General features: G+C 41.7%; 1 long non-coding RNA gene across 2 annotated transcripts in view; it reads left to right on the top strand.

Annotated features, from left to right (window-relative positions):
- Nucleotides 1-2,154: 2,154 nt before the first annotated feature.
- Nucleotides 2,155-15,669, top strand: part of LOC133644365 (uncharacterized) — a 157,403-nt gene continuing 143,888 nt past the window's right edge. For both annotated transcript variants that reach the window (XR_009824759.1, XR_009824758.1), the window contains exons 1-2: nucleotides 2,155-2,205; nucleotides 2,517-3,059. This is a non-coding gene — a long non-coding RNA (uncharacterized LOC133644365). The remainder of the gene's footprint in view (nucleotides 2,206-2,516; nucleotides 3,060-15,669) is intronic.

Consider the following 15,669-nt stretch of genomic DNA (forward strand, 5'->3'; position numbering starts at 1 on the left):
GCGAGGGACGCAAACAGACTGGACAAGTTGGTAGAGAAGGCCAGTAACGTGGTGGGAGTGGAGCTAGACTCTCTGGCGGTGGTGTCAGAGAGGAGAAGTCTAGCAAAACTCCTAGCCATTATGGACAACACCTCCCACCCACTACACTCGGACCTTGCGGGGAGAATGAGCACGTTCAGTGGAAGGCTCAGACTCCCAAAATGCAACACGGAACGACACAGGAGGTTCTTCATACCGACAGCCATCAGACTGTATAATGCATATGTTCCTTGACTGCACTTAAATGTAGAGTATATGTAGAATATATTTATATTATTTCTATATTATATATTATATACACTACCGTTCAAAAGAGTGGGGTCACATTGAAATGTCCTTATTTTTGAAGGAAAAGCACTGTACTTTTCAATGAAGATAACTTTAAACTAGTCTTAACTTTAAAGAAATACACTCTATACATTGCTAATGTGGTAAATGACTATTCTAGCTGCAAATGTCTGGTTTTTGGTGCAATATCTACATAGGTGTATGGAGGCCCATTTCCAGCAACTATCACTCCAGTGTTCTAATGGTACAATGTGTTTGCTCATTGGCTCAGACGGCTAATTGATGATTAGAAAACCCTTGTGCAATCATGTTCACACATCTGAAAACAGTTTAGCTCGTTACAGAAGCTACAAAACTGACCTTCCTTTTGAGCAGATTGAGTTTTTGGAGCATCACATTTGTGGGGTCAATTAAACGCTCAAAATGGCTAGAAAAAGAGAAATTTCATTTGAAACTCGACAGTCTATTCTTGTTCTTAGAAATGAAGGCTATTCCACAAAATTGTTTGGGTGACCCCAAACTTTTGAACGGTAGTGTATATTATATGCTATTATTTATCATTTTTATTGTCTATTGTGAGCGAACTGTGGTGCTGAATTTCCCCCAGGGATCAATAAAGTACTTTCTATTCTATTCTATTCTACTCTATTATAATAACAATACAAATCTACAATGCAATTGATTCATTCTTAATGTATTCTTGATTTGATTCATTGATTTGTTCTTTCAAAATAAGACAACATAATGTTTCATCCACTGAGTTTTAAGGAACTGTGAGTTAATTATTTTAAGTAGCAGTTATAGGGGTGTGGGAAAAAAATCGATTCGAATTCGAATCCCGATTCTCACGTTGTGTGATTCAGAATCGATACTCAATTTGAAAAAATCAATTTCTTTTTAAATGTATTTTTTTTTTTTTTTTCAATTAATCAATCCAACAAAACAATACACAGCAATACCATAACAATGCAATCCAATTCCAAAACCAAACCCGACCCAGCAACACTCAGAACTGCAATAAACAGAGCAATTGAGAGGAGACACAAACACGACGCAGAACAAACCAAAAGTAGTGAAACAAAAATGAACATTATCAACAACAGTATCAATATTCGTTACAATTTCAACATAGCAGTGATTAAAAATCCCTCATTGACATTATCATTAGACATTTATAAAAAAATAAGTAATGAACAATAGTGTCACAGTGGCTTACACTTGCATCGCATCTCATAAGCTTGACAACACACTGTGTCCAATATTTTCACAAAGATAAAATAAGTCATATTTTTGGTTCATTTAATAGTTCAAACAAATTGACATTATTGCAATCAGTTGATAAAACATTGTCCTTTACAATTATAAAAGCTTTTTACAAAAATCTACTACTCTGCTTGCATGACATCCTGCTGAAATCCTATGTATTGAATGAATAGAGAATCCTTTTAAATCGGGAAAAAAATCGTTTTTGAATGGAGAATCGTGTTGAATTGAAAAAAAAAAATCGATTTTGAATCGAATCGTGACCCCAAGAATCGATATTGAATCGAATCGTGGGACACCCAAAGATTCACAGCCCTAAGCAGTTACATAATCTACAAACAAGTTAATATTAATTAAAAATAACAAGTTTAATCAACTTAAAAAGAAGGAAAATGTTACTCACACTCAACATTTTTTAGTAAGAATAACTTTTAACAACTTTTTAAGTTTACATTACTTTTTCTAATTAATTACTTTGAGCATTCAAACGTAAATATACGTTTTCAGATACTTTTATTTTGAAGCATTTATTGACAGTGTCACTTCCGCTTCATTCCTGTAGGCGTCACTTCCGCCTCCGTTTCTCTGCTATTTTTAATCGGTGTCTTTGACGATGTGAGTATGTTGATGATTAAATAAGACTCATTTAGTTTATTAATAGACATCACTGTGTTTGTGTAACGTTTAGTGGTGTTTTAATAATATTATTGGTGTTGTGTTGTCAAAAAGCTACGCGCTAACATCTCCCTGTTAAGGATAGCATTGCTGCTGCTAATGTGGCTAGCTCACACATGCCATTGTGAAAATGCAATACATTATGTCTCTCGTACTTTACTTCGAGCATATCTATCTATAGGCATGAGACACATATTGTTGTTTAGTTTGATGACATAAAGGTTGATGGATGTTTTGCTTGTGGTTTACAGATACTAACCCAAACCAATATGCACCATTAAAGTGGAAGAGTCCATATGATGACCGTGTGTTCCCTGACCAGAAACCCCAACGTGGCCAATATCTGAAAAAAACAGTCGCAGAGTTTCATACTCAACAGACGGGGTACAAAAAAAAAGCAAATAGATGTCTAGATGGAAGTGAGAAAGACAGATGACAAAGAGATGATGCTCCATTCCCACTCTGACACCCACCTACCCCTCCTGCCGTGTCCTTCATATCACACTGGCAAGAAAAATTAGAACAGTTCGGCCCACGTTATTTTTTTCTTTACTCTTTTTCCTCCCTTTATTTTGCCTTCCTCCACACCGTCGACTGTCTCCGTGTTTATTATCCGTCTCTCTCCTCATCCTCCTCCCACTTCTCCCTGGTCATTGCACGGGTCAGGACGGGAGTCACGACAGGCGCTGGGATGAAGCCCCTCTCCTCCTCCTCCCCTTCTAGCTGTCATTCATCACATCCCACAGTTGACAGCTACCTCTTCCCACTCGTACCTTCTCTTCATGCAAGATCACGTGAGTCAATGTATTTATTCATGACAGAGAAAAGACTTAACTCCTTGGCAACACTATTAGACATTACAGCAGCGGGAATAATATCAACAAAAACATCCCCACAGAAAACACATTTGGATATGTATTTAATTCAAGTAAAACATGGCTCAGTAGGGATGGTTAACCATGATTCTTTTTACGTTTTCATGCACTAAATTACCATATTTTTCACACTATTAGGCGCACTGCCGATGAGCGGAATCTATTCACCTATTTTCATACAAAAGGTGCATTAAAGGGGTCATATTATGTTTTTAATTCCATGCCTCGGAGACTGCAAGCTATTATAAAAGCCAGAGGTGGTGCAACAAGGTACTGGTGGTTAAGGCTGAAACGACGCGTCGACGTCATCGGTTACGTAAATACGTCGACGCCGTTTTTGTGCGTCGACGCGTCGCATATTTACGTCACACCACCGTCATGGCGGAGCGCAAAGCAGAGCGGTGCGAGCGAGGGGAAAAAAGCACGCCAAAAGTCGTCAAAAGTGTGGGAGTATTTCAATAAACGGCCTAATACTGTGTCGAGCGGAAATGGCCTATCATAGCAGCACAACGGCTATGAACGAACATTTGAAAAGAAAACAGCCGACAGCGTTCTTGCCATCACCATCAACTAGTCAATCCTTTGCGTGAGTATACGTTGTCATCATTACACAAAAACATGAATGTGTCATTTGTATCTGCGTTGTAAATTCATAAACTAAAGCACCGTTTCGCTCTGAGAGGCGCGTTTGGCGTGCCTGTTCAGTGTTTACAAAGACGCGCTCCTCTTTAACGCTAACGTTAATTAGTTGTGCAAATACCTTTTACAACATTAACAGTTACATATACTATGTACAAACGAACCATTAACTTTCACTTTAATCATACTATCATCGGTCTTACCTCTCAGTTCCAAACCCCCCCCCCCCCCCCCATTTACTTACTGTTATTCATTTCCGCATATGTCCACGAGTCAAATGTGCATTCAGTCAGGAATATCCTCAAGTTAATTTGTCCGATTAATACAGACGTTTTGTTAACGCTATATTATTTTAAAAAAAATAAGAAAAATTAATTTACAAACACAAGCTATGGGATGACATGACCGGAAGTAAATGGGGGTAAACAAGAAAAGAAGCAGCCTCACCCCAGAGCATGTAGACATGCTAACCTTTCTTCATTACAACTGTTAGTCACTCACTGGAATGAGTAGAATTGGTTATTGTGTACTGTGTTGGACTGGATGTTTATTTTGCACATTTTAAAAGCAGTACTTAATGTTTACAGTGCTCCAGAATATTTAGATTGGCACTTTTTTGTGCTGGATGTTTATCTTTATTTTTGCACATTTTAAAGCAAAATAAGCAATAATTTTACTTTTGTTGAAATGTTTACACTGTTACAGAATATTTCGTTTTGCACTTTTTTGTATTGGATGTTTATCTTTATTTTTGCACATTTTAAAGCAAAATAAGCAATACTTTTACTTTTGAAATGCTTATAGTATTGCAGAATATTAAGATTTGCACTGGATGTTTACTTTTATATTTGCACATTAAAAAGCAAATAAGCTACTTTTAGTTTTGTTAAATGTTAAAAGTTTTAAATGTTTACATTGTTACAGAATATTTTGTCATGTTGTTGTCAATGTTGACTGAGTGGCCATACTTTTTTTTTTGTAAATAAAAGCCATGCCTTTTGAAAAAACTGGCCTACATTTATTTTTTTCATCTTCATTTTAAATTAAAAAAAATAATCAGTAAAAGGAAAAATAAACTATAGATTAATCGGAAAAAATAATCTATAGATTAACCGATTAATCGGAAAAATAATCTATAGATTAATCGATGGAAAAATAATCGTTAGCTGCAGCCTTACTAGTGGTGTGTTTTTTTGTTTGTTCTTTATGATTCCATAATTTCCCTTAGAATTGAGTGATTCCATATACCGTATTTTTCGGACCATAGGGCACACCAGATTATAAGGCTCACTGCTGATGAGCGGGTCTATTCAGGTCTATTTTCGTACAAAAGGCGCACCGGATTATAAGGCGCATTAAAGGAGTCATATTATGATTTTTTTCTAAATTTAAAGGCCTACTGAAATGAGATTTTCTTATTTAAACGGGAATAGCAGATCCATTCTATGTGTCATACTTGATCATTTCGCTATATTGCCATATTTTTGCTAAAAGGATTTAGTAGAGAACATCGACGATACAGTTCGCAACTTTTGGTTGCTGATAAAAAAGCCTTGCCCCTACCGGAAGTAGCGTGACGTAGTCAGTTGAACATTTCCCCAAAGTTCCCTATTGTTTACAGTGACTGCGGCTTTGTCAAGATTGAACGGGAGGGAAAGGACATTGAGTGGGGACGTAAGGTGCCGGCAGCGATTGCAGATGTCTTTGTGTATCCCGGACGTGAGAAGCTCGTCGCAAATAGAGAGAGAAAGGGAGGAAGGAGAGAGGCAGCGTCTACAGGTGCAGCGCACGCTGCTTGGCATGGGGGAATCCCGCCCTCAATGAAGACTCCCAGGTTTGATGGCAAGGCGAAGTGGGAGGCATTTCATCCCACGTCTGACACCAATTGTAGCATCCAGAAGAAGTGCACACCAAGTCTGATGCTCTTTTTAAACTTTTATTGAGCAACCTATACTAACACAGCTCAACTTATCTTGTTCTTTCCACACGCACGTCTATCCTCACTCCTCATTTCCGCAACAGCAACGCTTCCTCCTTCTTCGCCAATCACCTTACAGGCGTGCTACGTTCACAACAAAGAGGATGCAGGATAAAGTGACAGAAATTGAAATTTTTGCATTGTATTATACATCAGGAAGTGTTGTGTAAGAAAGTGTTAAAAATAAAACCATCAAAAGCCATCTGCTTTTGTATAAAGATAAGTTAGGTTAAATGAAAATATTATTATTATTATTATTTATCTTACGGTATATCAAAAATAATTTGAGCAAAATTTTATTGAAATATTATCGGTGTGGCCCTCCAGCAGTGCTCGGGTTGCTCATGCGGCCCCCGGTAAAAATTAATTGCCCACCCCTGTTATACACACACCATAATAATACTCGTTCTAGTACAATCCGGCTTCATAGCTTACCAAAGTCGTACTAAAACATTTTGATAGATGTCTGAGCGCCGTGTGTAATGTTCTATATTTTCAATGGAACATATACAATTTTGGTGTTTACTTGAGTCATATTGCAGTCTACACATATCTCTTATGTTTGACTGCCATCTACTGGTCACACTTATCATTTCACCATGTACCAAATAAAATAGCTTTGAGGTCGGTACCAGGGGCGGATTAAGAAATTTTGGCCCCCTGGGCCTGACATGGTCTTGGCCCCTCAACCCCCCGCGCGTGTGGGCGCACACACACGCACGCACTATGCAAGAAATACTGTATACTGTGAACAGACATGCACACTGTACTGTACAGAAGAGTGCACATACTGCACACACACTATTAGGTATACCACACAGACACTGACAAGCACAGGTTTCACACAGACACAGGGGGAGGGGATAAATGGCCTAAAAATAAACATTTTTGAAAATGATTACGCCCACTTCAGTGATGGTGCATTGGGTCATTTGAGAGATATTATGTATTGGAAGTTGGTAGCTATCATGAAATAAACCCCCCAACCCACCCAAAAAACTAAATCGGACATGATTTTTGCCCCCTTTTCCTCCCTTCTATCATTAAAAATAAAATAATATCTTAGGAAAACACATTGGCATAACGGCAGCTGTGCAGCAAATTGAGGCTCAAAGTCTGTATCTATTTGTGGTTAAGCTTGAGGAGAAGGAGAAAGGTAAAATGATAACATGCATCGGAGAGCACCACAAAGAAAGGTGTAGGCCAGTTCATGGTACAAGGGCTGCATGCAGGTCAAGATAGCCCATTTCCAAGAATGCTATAGTGGCTGGACAGGCACTGGACATGTCCTGAACTCAGTGTCAGACGTGGCTGCCGAATACTTGGATGAAGTGAAGCAGCTGACAGATCTCATGCTGCCCCATCTGAAGACTGTCCTGGCCAGGCAGAGGATGGATGAGGAGACCTTCCCAATGGACCCTGTCAGTGAACAGGCTAGTAACATTGATGGCACCCCTGTGCACAACATTGGGATGGAGAGACAATGTGGCAAGGTGGACTACAAACTGAAGAAGTTGGGCACACTGAACGCAGTCAATAGGTCAATAATTTTACAGAAGAGCCAGGAGCTTCAGAGGTTTCAAGGCAGCAGCACAAGCAAAAAGGGAGGTTGAACTCAACTGGAGTAAATTCATGAAGGCAAAATTCGAGAGTAGGGCAGATGAGAAACAAGAGATGGCTCAAAGAAAGGAGAGTAAGAGACTAGACATGCTGGACACACTGAAATCTTTTGATGGCCCCTTCACGATAGTGGGGAAGTTGAAAAGTTCCTTGTGGATGAAAGTCTGCACAAGAATGCAAAGCTGCAGAGAATGAAGCTTGAGGTTCAGTTTGCCAGAGAAAGCACCAAGCTTCTGCCTAAAGTCAATCCTATCTTCACAATCCAGGTGACACTTCCCAGAAATGGCAAAAGTGCAATTCTCCAAGTCATAATGGATACTTAGAATTTTATGGTGGTGGTAAGTATTCATGAAAACAGGTAGCCTAACATTAGTGAATGGGTGAATTCTGGAAATAACCTAAAAATCTTACACAGTGCACCTTTAAGCAAGGGGTTTCTTTCGTGCTTTCAATTTTGCAAAATCATCCACCACATCATTGAAGTCCAACTCTCTTGTCAGCTCACTCTCAATTGCCATTAGAGATAACGCATTTAATCTTTTCTGAGTCATTCTTGTGCGCAGCTCATTTTTTACTCTTGACAAAAGAGAGAATGAGCGTTCTCCCTCACAGTTACTGACCGGTAGAGTGAGAAAAATCTGTAGCGCAATGTATGTATTAGGAAACGTAGGCTGTAGTCCAAAATGTATTATTGTTTTGAGCAGTCCTGAAGGGGTCCTCTCCTCATCAGTGTTGTTGAGCTGTATAAAAGATTTGAACTGTATAAGCTCCTGTCCAAGACTTTCATTGAGGTCAGATGGGTATGATTCAGTGAGAATCTTGGCCTTGTGAAGGACTGAAGCATTGGACTCTGTATCCAAAGAGAAAAGGACACTGAACAAATTGTTCAGATGTTTGTAGGCCTCCAGACGGTGATTAAGGCTTGAACTCAGTTGATCAATAGAGGCAATAAATGTCTCTATTTGAAACAGTTGCCTTCCCTCAAGCACAACATCTGGGGATGCTGATTCATCAGCAAACTTTTTACGTTTCCTCGTCCGTTCAGCCCTGTAAGATGGGGTGCCACCCAACATGTTTAAGGCTTTCTGCTCAAAATGATCAAATAGATCTCTTTGGGAGAGAACAAAGGTGCGCAGAGATTCCAGCAATCTAACTGCTGTACCAAGGTCCATGTCTGCTTTTTGAAGTTGCAGACTTGTGGCCTGAAATCTGGACAGAACAGTGTCCCAAAAGCCTGCCATGAAGGCCATCTCAAGTGAATCCAGCTTCCGCACTAGACTGTCAGCTTCAGTTCGTGTGTCTCGTTTCTCTGTGTCATCAGTGGAAATAACCTGTAGTGCTGCTTTTATTTTACTGTAGTTCTGCCACAGTGCTTTGGTAGATTCTGCACGGCAACTCCAACGCGTGTTGGATAAAGCTTTAAGTGTGAGATCTATGTTGGAATTGCCAAATACCCTGTCCCATCGGTGTGTGGATGCAGTTGTGAAGTTGTAAATAGACTGAATCAAGTCAAAATACTTAGAGACTTCATTTCCACATCTGTCAATGCTGTTGACTCCCACCAAATTCAAAGAGTGAGCTGCACATGGAATATAGTGTATTAATGGGTTGCTTTTCTTTAAGTGAGCCTGCAACCCATTATACCTCCCTGACATGTTGCTGGCATTATCATAAGCCTGCCCCCTGCAATTTGACAGCTCTAACCCTAGATTTTCCAACACAGACATGACACAGTTAGCCAAACTTTCACCTGTATGGCTAGTAATGGGCTCAAAACCCACAAAGCGTTCAACAACACTGCCCTCTTTGCTAACAAAACGGAATATGAATGTCAATTGGTCCACATGAGATAAATCTGGGGTTGAATCCACAATGATAGAGTAGTATTTGCTTGCTTGCAGTTCATCTGCTATAGCCTGTTTGGTTTTTGCACCCATCAATTCAATGAATTCCTCACAAATGGTGGAGGACAGATATGAGGTATTACCTCGACCCATCTGCCCAAACTTTCTGATGTGATCCTTTAGAAAGGGATCAAATTCAGCCAGGACCTCCAGAATACCAAGGTAGTTCCCATTGAGAGGAGACCCTAACGATTCATTTTTACCCCTAAATGCAAGGCCCCTTTCTGCAAGGAATTTAATGACTGCAACAACTCTTTGTAACACCTGCCTCCAATAGCTGCTCTCTGCCTGAAACTGTTTGAACAGGTCTGCATCAACTGTGGCACCTTTGGCGCGGTTCAAGACTGCTTGCATGCAGGTTATGTGCTCAGCACTTCGCTCATGTTCACCAAATCTTTCTGAGTGTTTCCAATCACAATAGCCTGTCACAAAAGAATGCGTTTTTGGGGAAAACAGTTTGCATGCAAAGCAGTAAACATTACCAGTAGAGGGAGAGTACATCAGCCACTCTCTTTGTACTCGTTGTCCATTGGGCAAGTGTGAAGTAAAATGTTCATTGTTTAGGCATCGGGTTTTGCCTCCTAGCCCACTGTTCCTCACAGAAGCTGGATAATGGCTGTGACGGTTGTGAAATGATTTTGCACCTCTTTGAATAAGAACTTCCTTCATTGACTCAGTGAGGGTCTCAGCCCATTTAGCGGGATCACTAGGTAGAGTTGTCACTGTAGATGGTGTTGAAGAAAGATTCAGCTCATTTTCTATGCTGTCCAGAGGTGCAGTGACCTCACATTCATCCGAGCAACTGGCTACTGCTGAATTGGTTGAATCATAAGCATCAGAAGCATTTGGTTCAGTGTCTACACTTGTAGTGGTCTCAGGATCTTGGGAGCTACATGCTAGCTCAGGTGCATTGCTAACCTTAGCTGAATTTGCAGTAGCATTTATAGAATTGCTTTCAGCAGATGTCTTTGTACTGAAGAAGCTGGAGATATTTGGAACACTCTCAAGTAAAACTGATTCCTTTTTTTTCTTTTCTTGCTGAATTTTTTTTCTAGCTCCTCCACTTAAACGTTTATGATCCATATTTCCCTTCTTTCTTTGCACATTGGCTCTTTGCCTATCACAACAGATAAACCAACTATGTGTGTGTGTGTGTGTGTGTGTGTGTGTGTGTGTGTGTGTGTGTGTGTGTGTGTGTGTGTGTGTGTGTGTGTGAGTTTGTTTGTGTGTTTATGATCGGTGCTGCTTCCTTCAAGTGTGTGAGGTGATTTAGAAAACTAGCAACCCAGCATCAACACTCCAAAGCAGAGAATAACAGCTTACTAGCATAGACAATTGAGAGCAGAGAATCAACTGATTCGTCTGATAGACAGCAGGAGAGCAGAGTGGTCAGTGATGATCGAATCAAGAAAATGTCTAAATGGCAAGGGAACAGACTGTTTTGTACTGAGGAGAAAGAGAGAGAGAGCCAATTACAGTGAAATATATTCCAAAAGAGCCAAGTGACTAGCTGAAGGCAGGGACAAATGCCTTGGAGTGACCAACAAGAGTGCAAAGTACCAAATGGCAAAATGTGGAAAGACCAACAGGCAGATCTGCTTTTACCTCTTATCTTCACAACCAAAAAGTTGCTAAATGATGTTTTCAGTCGCTAGCCAGGTATGGCCAAAAGACGCGAAATCTAGCGGCAAAGTCGGTCAATCACACTGACAGTGAAACAAATATTTTGAAAAGATAATAATTGTACACCTTTGTGCACTTTAGTCTTCTATCTAAATATTTTCACAAAGGACACCAAGGCAGCTTGCTAGCTATGATGGGAGCAACAATGTCTGATAGACAGCAGGAGAGCAGAGTGGTCAGTGATGATCCAATCAAGAAAATGTCTAAATGGCAAGGGAACAGACTGATTTGTACTGAGGAGAAAGAGAGAGCCAAGTACAGTTAAATATATTCCAGAGCCAAGTGACTAACTGAAGGCAAAGACAACAGCCAGATACCTTAGCAGAGACCAACAAGAATTCAAAGTACCTAATAGCAAGATGGCGAGACCAACACAATAAATTGTATTAGGATTTAATTTATTAACGTTAATCTTAACAGCCAAAAAGTTGCTGAATAATGTTTGTAGTCGCTAGCCAGGTATGCCCAAAACAAGAGTCGCTAAACCTAGCAGCAAAGTTGCTTAATTGCAACACACTCTAGGATTCAGGGGAATTAAGGATAATAAAGATATTAATTGTACAACTTTTTGTACTTTTTTTCTAGTTTTTTGAGTCGCCAGCCATGTATGGCCAAAAGTCGCTAATTGAATGCCAACGTTGCTTAATCGCCAACACACTGGGACTCACTGAAGGACTGACTGAATAAAAAAGATAATTAAGATAATTGTGTACTTTTCTCTTCTGATATTTTCTCTAAGGACCCCAAGCTATCTGCAAGCAGCAATAATGTCTGACAGACAGGAGAGCAGAGTGGTCAGTGATGAATGGCAAGGGAACAGGCTGATTTGTACTGAGGAGAAAGAGAGAGAGAGAGCCAATTACAGTGAAATATATTCCAAAAGAGCCAAGTGACTAGCTGAAGGCAGGGACAAATGCCTTGGAGTGACCAAGAAGAGTGCAAAGTACCAAATGGCAAAATGTGGGAAGACCAACAGGAAGATCTGCTTTTACCACTTATCTTCACAACCAAAAAGTCGCTAAATGATGTTTTTAGTCGCTAGCCAGGTATAGCCAAAAGACGCGAAATCTAGCGGCAAAGTCGGTCAATCACACAGTGAAACAAATAATTTTAAAAAGATAGTAATCGTACAATGTCTTGTACTTTTGTCTTCTTTCTTAATATTTCTCAAAGGACACCAAAATGTCGCTATCTGCAGGCAGCTTGCTAGCTATGATGGCAGCAACAATGTACCTTAGAGTGACTGACCAACAAGAGCTCAAAGTACCTAATGGCAAAATGTGGAGAGACAGACACAATAAATTGCATTAAGATGAAGAGAACTGTTGCTATTATTAATCTTAACATCAACCAGAAAGTCGCTAAATGTCACCAGCCAGGTATGGCCAAAAGTCGCTTAATTGGCCACACACAGTAACAGAGAAACTAACAAAAAAAAGATCATAAAGATAATAGTTGTACAACTGTGTGTACTTTTGTCTTCTTTCTAAATATTTTCCCAAAGGACACCAAAATGTTGCTATCTGCAGGCGGGAGCGTGCCTATGTTCCCCGGGTCCTATGTTCCCCGGGTCCTATGTTCCCCGGTTGTTCCTGGGTCTTTGTATGCGACCGGGGAACTTAGGACCCTTTTTCTAAAAAAGGGTCCTATGTTCCCTGCATTGTATCTGGCGAAATTGCGAAATTGTGCCCTGACCAAAACCATCCCTAAACCTAACCTGTCACAGGGCGTTGTGGAGCACTTTTTTTTGGCGAAATTGTGCCCTGACCAAAACTATCCCTAAACCTAACCTGTCACAGGGCGTTGTGGAGCACTTTTTTGGCGAAATTGTGCCCTGACCAAAACCATCCCTAAACCTAACCTGTCACAGGGCGTGCGGCAGCAGATAGAGCAACTCAAACGCGAACTTCCTTCCTTCGACAACTTAAACGCGTCTCTGTCATGCGTGTCTGCGTGCGTCTTACTTAGTCGCGCATTGGAAGCAGCGGGGAACATAGAACCCTTTTCTGGAAAAAGTGTTGTACGTTCCCCGCAGCGGGGAACATAGAACCCTTTTTTTTAAAAAGGGTCCTTAGTTCCCCGGTAGAGGGGAACATAGGACCCGGGTAACATAGGGACGGGGAACATAGGGATGACCCGCTGCAGGCAGCTTGCTAGCTATGATGGCAGCAACGATGTCTGCCAGACAGGAGAGAGTGGTCAGTGACGATCGAATCGAGAAAATGACAAAATGGGTCAAAGACCAAAAAGTTATTAACTGACAGCAGTGACAAATGTCAGACTGTAAACTTTCTCGAAAGAAAAGGACAAAATGGGAAGATGCTGATAATAACAGCAAAATGGAAAATATAAGAATTTCCAAGTAATGCTCAACTCAAGTGTGTGTGTGTGTGTGTGTGTGCGCGCGTTAAACTTCTTGTTGAATGATTTCAAATTATCTCTGAGTCTGAACTGAGGGAAAGGAAACCAAATTTTGAGCAGTCTCTCACGAGTTCAAAATACCAAATGAGGAGATTCTAAAAGAACAGACCGGTTTATGATAGACTTGATGGGGGAGGGGCACAGCTAAGAATACTTGAGTGAGATTCTGTGATCCAAATTCGAGATAGAGCTTTTTGATAATGATAATTTGTCAGAGTAAGGTTGTGTAATCAAAATTTGAGAATGAGCTTTGTCAATCAATCAAGAATATTTGCATTAAGTTCTGTGATCAAAATTCAGAAACAACCTTTAATAATTGATAAAGAATATGTGAGTGAGGTTGTGTGATCCATCCAATTTGAGAATTAGCTTTGATAATAATGATTGAGAGCCTCTGGCCCTCTGTGGATCATGGCCGCGGGGCCAATTTTGCCTGGCCCCTTGGGGCCTCTGTGGGTCGTGGCCGCGGGGCCAAGTTGGCCTGGCCCCTTGGGGCCTCTGACCCTCTATGGATCGGGGCCAAGTTGGCCTGACCCCTCGGGGCCTCTGGCCCTCTATGGATCATGGCCGCGGGGCCAAGTTGGCCTGACCCCTTAGGACCTCAGGCCCTCTGTGGGTCGCGGCCGCGGGGCAAAGTTGACCTGGCCCCTTGGGGCCTCTTACCCTCTATGGATCGTGGCCGCGGGGCCAAGTTGACCTGGCCCCTTGGGGCCTCTGGCCTTCTGTGGCTCGCGGCCGCGGGGCCAAGTTGGCCTGGCCCTTTGGGGCCTCTGGCCTTCTGTGGGTCGTGGCCGCGGGGCCAAGTTGGCCTGGCCCCTTGGGGCCTCTGACCGTCTATGGATCGTGGCCGCGGGGCCAAGTTGACCTGGCCCCCTGGGGCCTCTGACCCTCTATGGATCGTGGCCGCGGGGCCAAGTTGGCCTGGCCCCTTGGGGCCTCTGACCGTCTATGGATCATGGCCGCGGGGCCATGTTGGCCTGGCCCCTTGGGGCCTCTGGCCCTCTGTGGGTCGCGGCCGCGGGGCCAAGTTGACCTGGCCCCTTGGGGCCTCTTACCCTCTATGGATCATGGCCGCGGGGCCAAGTTGGCCTGGCCCCTTGGGGCTTAAGATTATTATTTTTGCAAAAGTAGTTTTGCTTGGCTCGCGGCCGCGGGGCCAAGTTGGCCTGGCCCCTTGGGGCCTCTGGCCCCCTGGGCCTGGGCCCGGTAGGCCCGGTCATTAATCCACCTATGGTCGGTACGCAAAACCAGAATTATTTCGTACTCTAGGCGCACAGGGTTATAAGGCGCACTGTTGTGTTTTGAGGGAAAAAAAGGATTTTAAGTGCGCCTTATAGTCCGAAAATATGGTATTTAATGTAAGTAAAACATGGGTCAGTAGGGATGGTTAAACATGATTCTTTTTACTGACTCGTGTACCGTTGACTACGTTTCCATACACTAAATTAGTCCGATTTCTCAAATAGTTTGGCTTAAAGAAGCATCTTATAACTCATGGAAACACCTTAATCTGATCAAGTTTGACTTTTGAGAAATCGGACTAACCCATCTAGATTATGCGATTGGAAACGAGATCTCTCGAGTGGGTGTGGGCTGCCGGAGGAAAACTTTCGCATTGCGTATGCGCCAGTCTCAACGTGCGGGATATAACCCGGAAGCAGATACCATTTAATCAAAACAGGCAACAACTGCAATTAAGAGGATACTTTATTTGTTTCACATAGTAAGAGAACGGAACATTTTGAAGTGCATCGATAGGAGAAAAAAAGAAATAGAGATTTATTTGAGGAGGTAGCTAAGAAAATGGTGAATGCAGCTTCATTCAGACTCTCAAGTGAGATGGAATAGAAGCAGGTATATTAAAGGCAAAAAGGAAAGTGTACACAAACCTCTTCAAACTGCCTTTGTGCACTCCAAACTGATTAGCAACAAGTCTGTATTCCACAAGGCTGAAGAGCTTGTCAAGAATAGCAACTTTGGAGAGGGATCGGGGTACAAACAGTCTTTTTTTCCGGCTTTAAAACTCCTTTCATCAATCCACAGAGCCTTTTGAATGAAATCCGAGACATTCGGATATTTTGTTTCCAATATTATGCGTCCGAAAATTCCTTTTAAAACAACTCTCTCCCGCCAGTCTTTCTTTGCTTTGGACCTGCATAGGCGCCAAGCCCTTCTTGGTAGTAGCGTCATGTTCCTGGCGCAATCTATGATAATTTCTTTATTGATTCTTGCTATTTTACATTAACATAGCCATTAGGGACGCAATATTTGTAATCTGTGCCAA

The sequence above is a fragment of the Entelurus aequoreus genome, linkage group LG27 (assembly GCF_033978785.1).
Source record: "Entelurus aequoreus isolate RoL-2023_Sb linkage group LG27, RoL_Eaeq_v1.1, whole genome shotgun sequence".
In the NCBI taxonomy this organism is placed as follows: domain Eukaryota; kingdom Metazoa; phylum Chordata; class Actinopteri; order Syngnathiformes; family Syngnathidae; genus Entelurus; species Entelurus aequoreus.